The sequence below is a fragment of the Triticum urartu genome, chromosome 3, assembly GCF_003073215.2.
Source record: "Triticum urartu cultivar G1812 chromosome 3, Tu2.1, whole genome shotgun sequence".
Classification (NCBI taxonomy): Eukaryota; Viridiplantae; Streptophyta; class Magnoliopsida; order Poales; family Poaceae; genus Triticum; species Triticum urartu.
The window spans coordinates 268,053,568-268,067,391 of record NC_053024.1 but is presented as its reverse complement, the minus strand read 5'-3'; positions in this window follow the sequence as shown (position 1 = coordinate 268,067,391).

Here is a 13,824-nt window from a genome sequence, read left to right as displayed (position 1 = left end):
ACAAATTAAGACCATTATGGTCAAGTCTTACACAGATAAAGCCTTAAGGGATAAACATCAAATGAAACACCAGCAGCGGAATTCTTCATCGATAAGTACAACCCATGCCATCTGCCTTAACCCTACAGGCATTCTGACTGGGAAACGTCCTAGTTCGCATGTTTTTGTTCAAAGAACTCTTCTTCGAACTCCTGTTCTTCCATGCCTGGCCAATTAAATAACCAGTGGCAAGCCAATGAGTACTTTGAATGTACTCGCAAGCAACCCATGTTTTGGTTCAAGGTACAACAATGCATGATATAGGTAAATTTTGCGGAAAGCTAGTTTTTTAGTGCAACGACATGTTCAACAACTTGCAAGACATGCATCAGGAGGATTCAAGTAACCATAAGGGCAGGTTACAGATATCAACATAGATAGAGTGGGCACCAACCCAACTCAATCATGTCAAGTCCTTTGACTTGACCCAAGTAGTGGTATCATCATAAAAGGAGTGGGCACCAACCCAACTCAATCATGTCAAGTCCTCTAACTTGACCCGAGTAGTTTTTCCCACACACACTGGTTTGTAAACAAGTGGACGTAGCCCAAGAGCGGTTACCCAACTGTCCTTGACCGTGGACATGGCTATTCGAATAGTTTTACACTCTGCAGAGGTTGCACACTTTACCCACAAGATCCGGGGAACTTCCGTGTCATCCACGACCAGCGGTACCTCAAGTACCCGGGGTAAGCACCCGATCACTATCTTTCCCTAGACGACACCAACAACTCTCCCGTCACTAGTAATGCGGGCTCCAAGCTAGTATCGGCCTACGTAATCAAGAATGCCCTTTCCCATATAAGGGTAGAGTGGTTGCGCAAGTAAGGTTGGAATAACGGTCGCAACTTAAACCAATCCGTTTTCGAAAACAACACACACACTTGCCTCGGTACACCACTTTGTCATCAAGTGGCTACCCAACTCATCATCTCCCTCGGGCATAAGTGGCACCCGACGGTGTTTTCGGAAAGTCCTTTGAAAATACTTTGCCTCCTCACTATGCATATTCCCGTCCCTTTAGCGAAGCACTACTAGCATCCTAACTATTACCATCGGCATAACCCTCATAAGGAGGTAGGGTCATGCGCAGATGCAAGTATCAATAAGTAGGAGACGAGGGCAACCCACTAAAGTGGCTCCCCTCTCATCATGATTCCGATGCAACAATAATAAAGTGCTATATGAAATGCATAAAAAGGGGTTTCATAGACATGGTCAAAGGGCGGCTTGCCTGGCTCAACAAGGTCTTCTGGGTCTCCAAAGTCTTCTGGTCCAACTCCTTCGTCAACAACGCAATCTATCGTCGCAAAACAATAACAAGACAAAAATAAGGCAATAATAAAACAGAAAAACCAAAGTGCTCAGAAAAATGTCAACTTATTTTTATAAAATACTAGGTGGAAATCTAAGAAGGGGATAATTCCTAGTTTTGGATTTGTAGTTATACAAGAGGAGATATGGACTTTCAAACAGAAATTAAACTGCTCAAATTTGAATTTAAATTTGAACAGTACACAAAAGTTGGTTGGATTTGAGTGAAAGTGGCACCATTAAATAGGTGGGATTTTTAGAAAAATATGGGAGTTGGAATTATTGCATTTGGATTAATATTTAATCCTGTGGAATTTTTGCAAATTTCCAGAAAAAGAAAAAGGGGAAGGGGCACAGTGCCTGCTGGGCCAGAACAGCCGCAGCGCAGCAGGCCCAGCCAGCGGGCCGGCCCAGCGCACTGGTGCACGCGCGCGCGCCAGGTTTAAACCTGACGGGCGGGGGCCGGTGGTCAGCGAGAGAGAGAGGGGCGATGGAGGGGAGAGGCTGACAGGCGGGGCCCGCCTGTCATCCCTCACCCCGAGTCCAGGCGGCCGGCGAGCTCACCGGCGATGATGCAGGGCACGGCGAGGTCGGGCGAGGGCACGGCTGGGCTCCTCGTCGTGTCGCCATTCGGGTGGAGGTGGCGGGCATCACCGGAGCTGCCTGGTTCGCCGGCGACGAGGGGCTGCGGCGGAGGAGCTTCGGGAGGTGGTGACTCCGGCCGTTTCCGGTGGCTACAGAGAGGGGAAACAAGGGGGGGAAACGATTAGTGGGGCGCAGGGGTTCCAGATCGAGGCAGAGGAGGAGCGGGGGAGGCTTATACCTCGCGAACTCCGGCGAGCCGAAGCAGCGGAGCTCGAGCTCGATCTCGAGCTCGGGCGGCTCTGGAGGAGAACTGGGGATGCAGGGGGACGTTGTGGTGGTGTAGAGAGCGATTGGTGAGGAGAGAAGGGCTCGGGGAGGCCCTTAAATAGGCGAACGGCGGTCCACCGTGGGCTCGTGCCCCGGCGAGCTCGTGCTCGTCGCTACGGGCCTCGGGAGGGGCTGGTGCCGTGTCTGGGGTGTTCGTGGGCTCGGTCCAGAGCGAGGGAAAGAAGAGAGGGAGGGAGCAGGGGGGCCAGAGGCGCGCGCGTGTGAGCCGCACCATTGGCGCGCTCGGGCGGCCTCTGTTCGCTAGCGCGGAGGCGCGGGGAGGAGGAGAGAGGAGGGGGCCGACCACTTAGCGTGCTGCGGACGCCGAGGCGCATCGGCAGGCGTGCAGGGGAGGCCCGAGGTGGCCGGAGGCGGATGGAAGGGGGCGGCTACAGTGCGGGAGCGCACTATAGCGCGCTCCAGAGCGCCCAAATGGCCGGCATGCCATTTTTTTATGCACGGTGAGCGCGTCCATTGGTGTCTAGCAGGTCTAGGGGGGAGTAAAGAAGAGGAGAGGGGCATTGGATGCCCTGGAGAGCCAGCAGGGGAGGAGAGAGGGTGAGGGAGAGAGAGAAAGTGGCTGTCCAGAGAGGGAGAGAGAGGTTTTCATCCCCCAACAATTGAGTTTAGGCTAGGAAAACTTATTGGAGGTAAAATATGACTAGAAGGGGATGTGGTAAAAATTTGAGCTCACCAAGAATAGTGGAAGGGGTCAAAACAGTGGTTTTTGCAAAATGTCAGAAGGTGTTTGATAATGGTTTGGGCAAGCAAATGAACTCCAATTGTCATGATACTTAATAGGATGAAATGACACTTAGAAATAGGGTGCGCCACCAAATTTGAGCTCATTTGGGAAAAGTTGCCAATGTAACTTTGGCAAACCCTAGAAATTAGCAGAAATGGACTTGTGTAGATCTAGTTGAGCAAATCACTTCTCCATGATGCACCACTTGGTGTAGTGGCCTCATTTGGGGATTTGCACATGCTCACAAAAGATTGGGTTAAGGAGAGAAAGTTGGCAATGTAGAGTTGTTCAAATTTGGTTCTGAACAGGAAGGGTTTTGGGGCACTTTGAGCAAGATAACATTCTCTCCAACTTGTGCCATTTGGTCTAGATGAATAATTAGACCATTTGAGCATGTTCACAAGGTTTGAGAACATTTGGACATGTTTGGAAATGTAAAGTTGCTCAAACTTCAAAATGGACAGAAATGGTTTTGGGGAGATTTCATGGGGTTATACTATTCTCCATGACATGATACTTGGCAAGATCATCAAACGTGTCATATGTGACATGCTAGAATTTTCTTGGAATTTTTGGGGAATATTTCCTGTAGAAATATTTCAAATCCTTGAAATGGGCAGGAATGGTTTTTGAGGGATTTGACCAATATTTTGAACATGACCATGCGTTGAAACTCTTATATATGGAGAATATATGTCCACTGAGTTTCCCTAAATTTTCTCAAATATTTTTGAAACATTAAAATAATTTTAACCTATTAAAGACCATTTCTGGCCTTAAGAAAAAGCCTTTAAATAAAATAGGAAAATAACTTTTAAAATTATATTTTTGGGGTTTATGGGAATCCTATATCTAATAGGTTTCAAATATACCTTTTGAAATATTTTTACTACCTTGAATTGAGTACTTGCAGTGCAAATCTTAATTCAGGGGTTTTTGGAAAACTAATTTTTGAAAATACCTTTTGGCCGAATTATTTTTGTACTATACACATGGCATGATCATTGGGCAGAAGTTTTGGGGCAAGGAGATGAAGTATAGAAGGTGGAGTTGTGTTGACTTTAAAGAGCACTTGAAAAGCACAGAGAGAAAACCAACTCCAAATAAAAGCCAAATAATGCAAAAGTTTTTGTTGGTCCAAATTTTTCATGCTTTATTAATGAAAATGACGGGTTACAAAATGCAGGGTGTGACAACTAAAAATCCATTTTGCCACCTCCAACAACGTCGCCGAGTACGAGGCGCTCATTCACGGGCTCCGGCTTGCCAAAGAACTTGGCATCCGCCGGATCTTGTGTTATGGCGACTCGGACTTAGTGGTCCAGCAATCATCTGGCGACTGGGACGCGAAAGATGCAAACATGACAAGTTACCGTTTCCTCGTATAGGAACTCAGCGGGTATTTCAAAGGGTGCGAGTTCCTCCATGTGCCAAGAAACGACAATGACCAAGCAGATGCCTTGGCACGAATCGGCTCTACCCGCCAAGCAATACCATCTGGCGTCGCCCTTCAACACCTCCTCAAGCCGTCTGTCAAGCCTTCACCAGAATCAGACTCCATTTTTGTGCCGGCTCCTCCCGAAGACGTCGGATCCGACTCCAGAGCCCCGGCAGTCGGTGCGGGGATTTTGGCGGATGACTCCAAAGCCGCCACAGTCAAACCCGGCCCAGGGACTGTGGCGGCGGACTCAAAGACTCCAGAACTCGGCCCAAGGGCCATGTCAGTCGGCCTGGGGACTTCGTTAACCCAGCAAGCGGCTGTTGACTCCAACCCGCCGCCTCCCAGCCCAACCGCCCTCGTCCAAGTCGCAGTTCTGGCAGTCGAAGAAATAGCAGCACCCTCATGGGCCCAGCCCATCCTCAAATTCCTGGTGAATAAAGAGTTGCCGACTGATGAGACCTCAGCTCGGAAAATACAACGCCGGGCGGCAGCCTACACCATAGTCAACAAAGAGCTAGTCAGGCGCAGAGTCACTGGTGTCTACCAGCGCTGCGTAGAGCCAGAGCAAGGACAAGCAATTCTCAAAGACATCCATCAAGGCGAGTGCGGCCACCATGCGGCTTCAAGAGCACTCGTCGCCAAAGCCTTTCGACACGGTTTCTTCTGGCCAACTTCCTTGGAAGAGGCCAAGGAGTTGGTACAAAAATGCAAAGGGTGCCAGAAGTTCAGCTCCAAGCCGCACCAGCCGGCTTCTGCACTCAAGACCATCCCCATTGCCTGGCCTTTCGCAGTTTGGGGTCTAGACATGGTGGGACCATTCAAGACAGCACGAGGTGGCTTAACTCACCTACTTTTCGCGGTGGACAAGTTCACCGAGTGGATAGAAGCGAAGCCAATCAAGAAGCTAAACGGTCCAACTGCTGTGACTTTCATCACCAATATCACAATTCGGTACGGCATACCAACCAGCATCATCACCGACAACGGCACAAATTTCGCCAAAGGCGCCTTGGCCCGTTTCTGCGCAACACAGGGCATCCGACTGGACCTAGCGTCCGTCGCCCATCCACAGTCAAACGGCCAGGTGGAGCGAGCAAACGGCCTCATCCTGTCCGGCATCATGCCCCGGCTAATCGAGCCTCTGGAGCACTCAGCTGGCTGCTGGCTCGATGAGCTACAAGCCGTCCTCTGGAGTCTGCGCACGACTCCAAACAAGTCAACCGACTTCACGCCTTTCTTCCTCTTCTATGGTGCCGAAGCCGTCATCCCAACGGACATAGAGTTCGATTCCCCATGAGTCACCATGTACACCGAGGAGGAAGTAGAAGAAGCATGACAAGACGGTGTCGACCTGCTGGAAGAGGGCCGGGTGTTGGCACTCAACAGGAAGGTCAGGCCAAGATCTTTCCAAGAAGGCGATCTTGTGCTCCGGCTGATCTAGTGAACAGCCGGCCAGCACAAGCTGTCGGCACCTTGGGAAGGCCCTTTCATCATTAGCAAAGTACTGGGCAACGACTCCTACTACCTGATTGACACTCAGAAGCACCGAGCACGCAGGAGGGACGACTCCGGCAAGGAGACAGAGCGGCCATGGAATGCAAATCTCCTCCGAAGATTTTACAGTTGATGCAGTATGTACCATGCTACCTTTTGTATTAAAGTACCAAGACTTCGGGGCCCCCGAGACGAGCTCGGGGACTGCCCTCTTTTGTCTGTATGATAAAAATTATGCCTACAAGTATGTTACTCTCTGTCATGCCGCTTAGCACCGGGCTCGACGAGTCGGCCCGGGGACTTGCCGCCTTTCACTATGAAATGCTTCCTGCAGCCGGACAAGTAGTGTGTAACACCTACCGTCTTCTGTTAGAAGCCGCAGCTCACAGAGCGACTGTACGGTGGGCAGAGGTAAGGTAGAATGGGCGTTCGCATGAAAAATGGTTAAGGACTCAAAGCATAAAACATAGCTCAAGACGCTTCCAGCCTTTTTTCGCAAACCGACTCTCGAATAGTCGGATTGCCGCCTTCTATTCAACTTGCTCAAAACTCTTAAAAACGGCTAAGTACTTGCATTCCCAAAGTAGCCAAGCAGTTGATCCAGCAGCAGTCCGCGGAGCGGCTGTCCGATTGGCAAGGCAGGCAACTAAGAGAAAGCGGCAAAGGAAAAAAAGCCAAAAGAGCAATGAGCAAGAAAAGATAGAACTCGGATAAATATATTTACATAACATAGGCCCTTGGCCGAATTTTCAAGCAGAGGTTCAAAATACACCCCGCGGGTGGAATTGTGCGAATTAACAAGTTCTTCAAAGACTACTGAAGCAGATAAAATAAAGATAAAGTGGCAGCTTAGGAAGCAGCAGACAGATTCAGAGGGTCGGAGGAGGCAGCAGCGTCAGGCGTCGGGGCGGCCGGCTAGCTAGTCTCGGCTTGATCGCCTCCGGCGGCAGTCGGGTCGGTCGCACGCGGCTCGTTGCTGGAGGTGCGGTCGAGCTGAGGCTGGCCGTCTGCTCCGTCTTCTGGTGCCTCCGTCTTGCCTCCGTCCTCCGCCTCGCCTTCCTCCTCGACGCTGGAGCCAATCACCTCCGCCGAGTCCTTGCCGTAGTCTGGGTTCATCCCAAACCACTCTGGCGGTACCTCCTCGCCGTCTTCAAACCGCTCGGGGATGAAGATGCTGGTGTCGGTGTACTCGGCGATCATCGCAGCACGCTTGACGAGGGCGTCTTCCGCAGCTGCCAGCTCCGGCTGGGCCTCCGACCGAAGCGTGGCCAGCCGGTCTAGATCCAGCACAGGATACCATGCCTTGACGAACTCCAAGGCCCGACGCGCTCTAGCTCGGGCCGAAGAGCCCTTCCAGGCCTCAAGACGACCAGCCGTGACCTCTAGCCAGTCAGCCGTCAGGCTGGGGGTGCGCGGAGCCTGCATGTCCGGCCACAGGGCAGCAATCGCCTGGGCACCAACACGCTGAAGCCGGCACATCATCCGATGAGCCGGCCAAAGGCGAGCATCGATGCTCAGGATGTGCTCGTCAAGAGTTCGGGGGGCGTCGGAGGCAATCTCTCCGCCCTCCGCCCTCCGACCTTCATGGTCAGCCTTGATGGCTTTGATGGCGGCCTACGACTGCCCAGGAAGGAAGTCTACAAAGACAGGAAGAAACGAAGAAGCAAGTCAAAAACCAGGAGTCAGCACGACTTAAATCGATAGCTCGAAGAATGAAAATAAAGAAACTCACCATCAACGATGTATTCAATCTCGTGGAAGCCGGAGGCCAGCATCGCCTCCTTGTCAGACCAGGAGGAGCGCTCGCTCGCGAACTCGGCTAGGAGGGCGGTTTACGTCTCCTCCGCCTCCCTCTGCGTCTTCACAAGCAGCTCCTTCTGCTCTGCCGATTGAGTGGCCAGCAGATCACGCTCCGTGGCAAGCTTGCTGCATTCCTCCTCTTTGGCGCGCAATGGCGTCGCTCAGCTGCTCTTGAAGAGCAGCGTTGGCCCCTGAGAAGAAGAAAGAAAGAAGGCGTTAAGTCATCAGGAAAAGAAGGTCGCGGGGGAGATCCGGCCCGACTGCACAGCAGTCGGCCCGAATCTCGGGGACTACAGCCCGCGGGTGCGCCTGCGCGCCCCCGCGAAGAAGGAAAAGGACTTACTCTGGCTCTCCGACAAATCGGCGGTCCGCTTGCCCAGCTGTTCAACGTTACGGTTGAAGGCAGTGACGCGGAGGTTGTGGTAATCCTGTGTCAAGCATTTCGAACAAAAAGTCAATACCCAGAGTTCATCAATTGGAGTTCCGGGCCGCCTGCTCAGCAGCCAGCCCGAAACTCGGGGACTACACCCAGTCGGTGCGCTGGCGCGCCCCCACAGAGAGGAACAAGAAAACAAAAACTAAAGGAAAAAACATACCCGGACGGCTGCCCGCGACGCTAGGAATGCCTTGGTGCAACTCTGAAGAGCGTCGCCCTCAACATGAAGCTTCGCCTGGACGTCCAGGAGCGCCTGGTTCAGCGGCCCTGTGCCGCCTCCTCGCACCCACCCAATGGGTGCGGCGCTCGTCGCTTCGACGTCTGGGATCGCCGAGCTGGCAGTGCCGGCTTCGAGGGGGCGGGGTGTCGAAATCCCCTTCTCCACACGGTGGCGCATTGGCCTCGTCTTCGGTCGGCGGCACCGGAGGGTCCGCCGGCTGCTCGCCCTGCGCACCTTCAGACGGCGGCAGAGGCGGCGGCGGAACGTTCACATCCGACGTAGTGGGATCGCCGCCCTCCCTCTCCATGACGGGGTTCTCCCCGCCGACTTCTCCAGTCTTCCCCGTGAGCTCCGGAGGCGGCGGCGCAGAGTTCAACGGGGTGACGAACACCGCCGATTGGCGGCGTGCGGCTTCCTCAGCCCGCCGCTTCGTCGCGGCGGCAGCTTCGGCCTCCGCCAGTTTTTTCTTGGCGGAGGCCTGCGCCCTGTCGGCCTCCGTCTTCTCCAGGCGAACGACCTCTTCTTCATTGCGCTTCTCCTGCGCATTCCGCTCTGTCGCCTCCCGGAGGTCAGCAGCGGGGTCAATCCGCCGAGTGGTGGCGGACGTCTCCGCTGACCCCATGACGGAGGCGGCGGTAACCCTCTCAAGAGTGAGGGTAGCCTTGAAGCAAGGGGGACAAGCAAAAACTCAGACAAAGTCACAAAGAAATAATAAAGCATTGAGACAGGATACTCACGCGGAGACCAATGGCGGCTTCCTCACTTCCTTACAGAAGCGGATGGCCTTCGCGGCGGCCTCGTCCCGCCAGGTCGCCGCAGCCGAACCCTTGGGTTTCTTCGGCCGACTGCCGAACAAGGTCGGCACGGCCCTGCGCTTCTTCCCGCCGCCTGGAGCACCCGGCGTGGCAAAAGAGCCCGCGCCAGGATGGCTAGCTCTTGGCCGATGGTGGGGGGCGACTTCCCCTCGGCGTCGTCGTTAGGCCAGTCGTCCTCCAGAACCGCCGCCCCCAGATCGGGGTCGTCGACGTCGCTCTCCGCCCGGTCGGCGAGGAACTCGCGGGTTGGCCCCGAGGTGCCAGCTGGTGAATGGAGGGGATTCTAACCAAAGCCGACTGGTCAAAACAAAACTCGGCAAGAAAGAAGACAATCCAAAGAAAGAAAGGAAAGGTGACTCACCACGGGCGGGGGGTTGGCGCGGGAGTACGGCTCCTTGCCGAACCGCCAATCCTCCAGGAGCTTGCTCTCGGAGAGGTAGTTCACCATGAAGGCTACCTCTTCATGAGGCATGTCCTTGGTGCACATCCGACTCGGGTCGCGGTGCCCGCTCATCTGGCATATCATATGGGGGCGGCCTTGTAGTGGGAGAACTCAGCGTGCCACGAAGGCGGCTAGAAGATCCGGACCAGTCAGACCCTCCGACTGCGTCAACACTCAGAGTCGCGCGATGGCGCCGGCTCCCGCAGGCGTCAGCGACTTGGCCCGGTATGACCAGTTGGGCAGCCTCCCAGCTGGCGGGCCGGCTTCGAAAGCCTGCAGGTTGACCCAGTCCCCCCTCGCGGAGACGCTCCTGACGTAAAAGTAGGATCTCTGCCACATCTTCACCGACTTTATCAGCGAGATGGAGGGGAAGGGGTTGTCGGCTCCTGACCTTCGCACGGCGATGAAAGCGCCGCATTGAGCCGACATGCCCGTGGCCTGGGTGCCGAGCTTGGAGAAGAAGAACTCCCCCCAGAGCTCGAGGGTGGGGAGGACTCCGAGGAAGCCTTCGCACAAGGCCACGAAGGCGGACAACAGCACCACTATGTTGGGGGTGAGGTGGTGCGGCTGGAGGCCATAGAACTCAAGGAAAGATCGGAAGAAACTGCTCGCCGGCAGCCCCAACCCGTGCAAGCAGTGCGAGCGGAAGATGACCCGCTCGCCCTCCTGCGGCGCGGGGGAAATCTCCCCCTTCGGCGCAAGGCGCACCCGCACGTGATCCTCGCCGGGGAGCCGACGAGTCCGGCGAAGGAACTCAATGTGGTCGTCATGGACTTCGGAACCACCCCAAGTGTCGGAGCGCATCGGGGGAGGCGCGGCGGCGGAGGAAGAAGTCATCGCGAGCTGTCGCCGCGGCGTTCGTCGGAGCTTGGGCGCGCGGCGGAGTGAAGAAGAAGAAGGAGGAGAGCAAGGATGAGTGAGAAGGAGGAGAGCGAGGTGTAGTGGGAAGGAGGGGCGCGCGTGCCCCCCTCTTCCCCCTACTTATAGCCTCGTGGGCTGCGAAGCCGAGGGGGCGTCGTGGGGATTTACTGCACCCACGGCCCCACGACCCCCATGTTCCACGATAAAGTTATTGCGCGTAGTAACTCCACAGGAATCCCAACCGTCCGCCGGGGCCGCAGCGGATCCGCTCGGGCGCCGAGGCGCGGTAGTGGCGGGCCCCGCCCATGGGCCTGTCCCGTCGCGCGCGTAGGCTGGCAGGACGGCCCAGCCACATGCCATCGCGTGACAGGCCTGGGACGGGCGGCGGCCTGGAGGCTTATCTAGCATGCCACTTGGATCCCGCCGCGATGTTCGAAATATTGTGCGAGTCGGAATTAAGTGAGTCCGAATCGAGCGAGCCCGACTCCAACTAGTCGGCCGGCAGAAGTCAATCAAAGACCATGAGTTGAGCACCCGAAAAGAGAAACTGCTGAGGCTTCTCGGCCGATCGTCCGCGGCGCCTCACCAGCTTCGGGGACTACTGTCAGAGTAATGGGCCACGGGTAGGCCGACCCGAGCCCCAGAATCTTTCAAGACATCGGGGCAGGCTGCGCCCCTCAAGACCCCAGGACGAAGAGCCGCGTTCAAGAAGCCAACGGCGAAGATGGCCGACTGACCACTCACGGCCGAGTCCCAGGGACGACTTCAGGGAGAGCCGACTCCTGACTGACGACTTCCAGAGAAGCCGGCTTCGGGGAGTCGGCCTGCGACTCCAACACCCCCCATGACCTCATCAAGTGGGACAGGGCGGGGGAGTGGCAATAATGAAGCCCGCTCCTGCCCCTTACCAAGGGCAGGCATGGCTATAGCACGTCGTACCCCAGAAGATCTCCATGCGGCGTGGCACTGTTGCCATGCCAGCCCTGACATCAACGCCATAGGACCGAATCCTGCAGCCACGACGGCTTGTCTGTACGGCCCAGAGGCAGCGGGTCCCACCAGTCAGTGAGACCCCAGGAGACGGCAAGAGGACCTCTAGTCAGGCGCGACGGGAGTCGGCCCCTAGGAGTCGGCCGAGCCCTCCCTTGGGGCCCACACACCATTAATCAAGATGTGATGGGGAGTGGCAATAGTGATCGACCTCCAGGCGGTGGGGCTATTGCCACGACCTCATGATCAAGCCCGCGTCATCAGAAGCACGGCTACAGTAATCAGCAGCCGGCAAGACCCGCCCGCGGCGGACGCGGCCTGTCGGCTCCGTACCAGGCCAATCGGCGGGACCCGCCAGTCGGCGCGCCCCAGCGGTCGGCAGAGAAGACGGAGGCCAGAGGCGCTGACGGCTGGGCCCGCGTCCAGCCGGATTACCATTGTACCCCCGGGGGGGGTAGGCCTATATAAACCCCCAGGGCACCCAAGCAAAGGGTTGGAACCCATTAGCTCTAGACTAGATCATATAAAAGGGAGAGAGCTAGCCTCGGCCTCTCCTACCACCAGAAAACAGCTCAAGGAGCAACCGTGTAAACACTTTGCCATAGTGATCATGCGGAGACCCCGCAGAGCAGCAGTAGGGGTATTATCTCCCCGGAGAGCCCTCAAGCTGGGTAAGATTCACCGGCATGCATGCCTTCGCCTCATCCCGTTTCCAGGCACCGACGACGTTCTACTCGCCCCCACCATGATAAGCCATCCATTGGCATGTGTCGCACCAAACCCCCGACATTTGGTGCCCACCGTGGGGCCTGGTGCACCGCCGTCCGGAGACCTGTTCTGGACGGGAACCCTTTTTATCCCTGGAGAGCGCAGCCAGCCAGGCACGCCAGACGGAGTTTCACCGACGCGCTAAGCGGCATTGACATCGCCTGCGCAGCCAGCTGCCTGGCTGAAATAGTCGGCGAGGTCCGCCTCTCCGACGAACCTGCATCCAACGTAGGCACGGGCGGCCTTGAGAGCCTCCTCGCGGGCCTCCTCGATCAACTCCACGTTTCCGGCGAGCCTGCCGTAGACTTGGAGTCTGTGGGCTCCACCGACCCGATGTTGGTCGACTCCGACACCGTGTCGCTCGACGCCTTCCCCACCAATGTGGTGGTCTACGACGAACCCCTCCCTCGCGCGGAGAGCGACAGAAGCACCGTCACCGAGGTGCTAGTCATCAGTCATGACGAGCTCCCCGGCGGAGGGGCGCACGACTCACTTAGCGCGGCGCTACAGGACCTATCTGCGCCCATTCCGGAAGACGCTGACGCAGAGACGTTGGAGGCGCGCCGCCTTCAGCTCGTTGAAGGCGCGAAGAAGCTGGCCAGCATGAGGCGCTTGTCAGAAGGCTACCAACGGGAGATGGATCGCGCCGTCGGCAGCTCGCTGGCCCCGGCGGGGCCCAGCCGCCTTGGCGCGGTCCAGCAGCGCGGCGTAGCCATCGCCAACCTGTTTGGGGCAAGCCGCCCTGTGTACGCTACACCAGCGGAGAACATCCGAGCCGCTCAGGCAGCGGCGGATGAGCTGGACAATTTCGAGGGCGGAGAACGCCGCCTCATGATGGAGCGAGTCCAGCGGCTCCTCGACGCGGCCGCCGCGCAGAACGAGGTCGGCTACCGCACGGAGGCGCCACAACGGCCGAACGACAACCTTCACCGAGATCAAGGCGCGACGTCTCGGACGCCAACTGGCGGCGCCCGAGGAAGAAGAGACAAGGAGCCGGTTGTCAGCCACAGTCGGACTCGCATTACCATAGAGCTCGACCGAGACGGCCGCCCGAGGGCAGTGGAACGACTGGACGACTGTCCACCTCCCCCTCCTCGCAAGGAGAGGTGGGTCTCCCTTCCGCCTGTTGATCATCCGACTCTCGGCGACCGCCTTGGCCGCCGAGAGGGAGTTGGAGAGAATGACGCCCGCCACCGGATCGACCGGCTTCACCGATCCCTAGCGCTGGAAGAAGAAGACGAGCTAGGTCCGCCTTGTTTCGGGCCCCGCATTCGAGACGAGCCCTTTCCCAGAGGGTTCATGCTCCCAAGGGACACGCCCAAGTATACCGGCTCCATGAAGCCGGAAGACTGGCTAGTCGACTACTCCACGGCTGTCAGCATAGCAAACGGCAATAAGCGTGTCGCCGTGAAGTACATTCCGCTCATGCTCCAGGGCATGGCTCGGACATGGCTGAACAGCCTAATGCCCCGCAGCATCAATAGCTGAGTCGATTTCACCGAAGCGTTCGTCCGCAAGTTCACCAGCACGTACAAGCGTCCTCCCA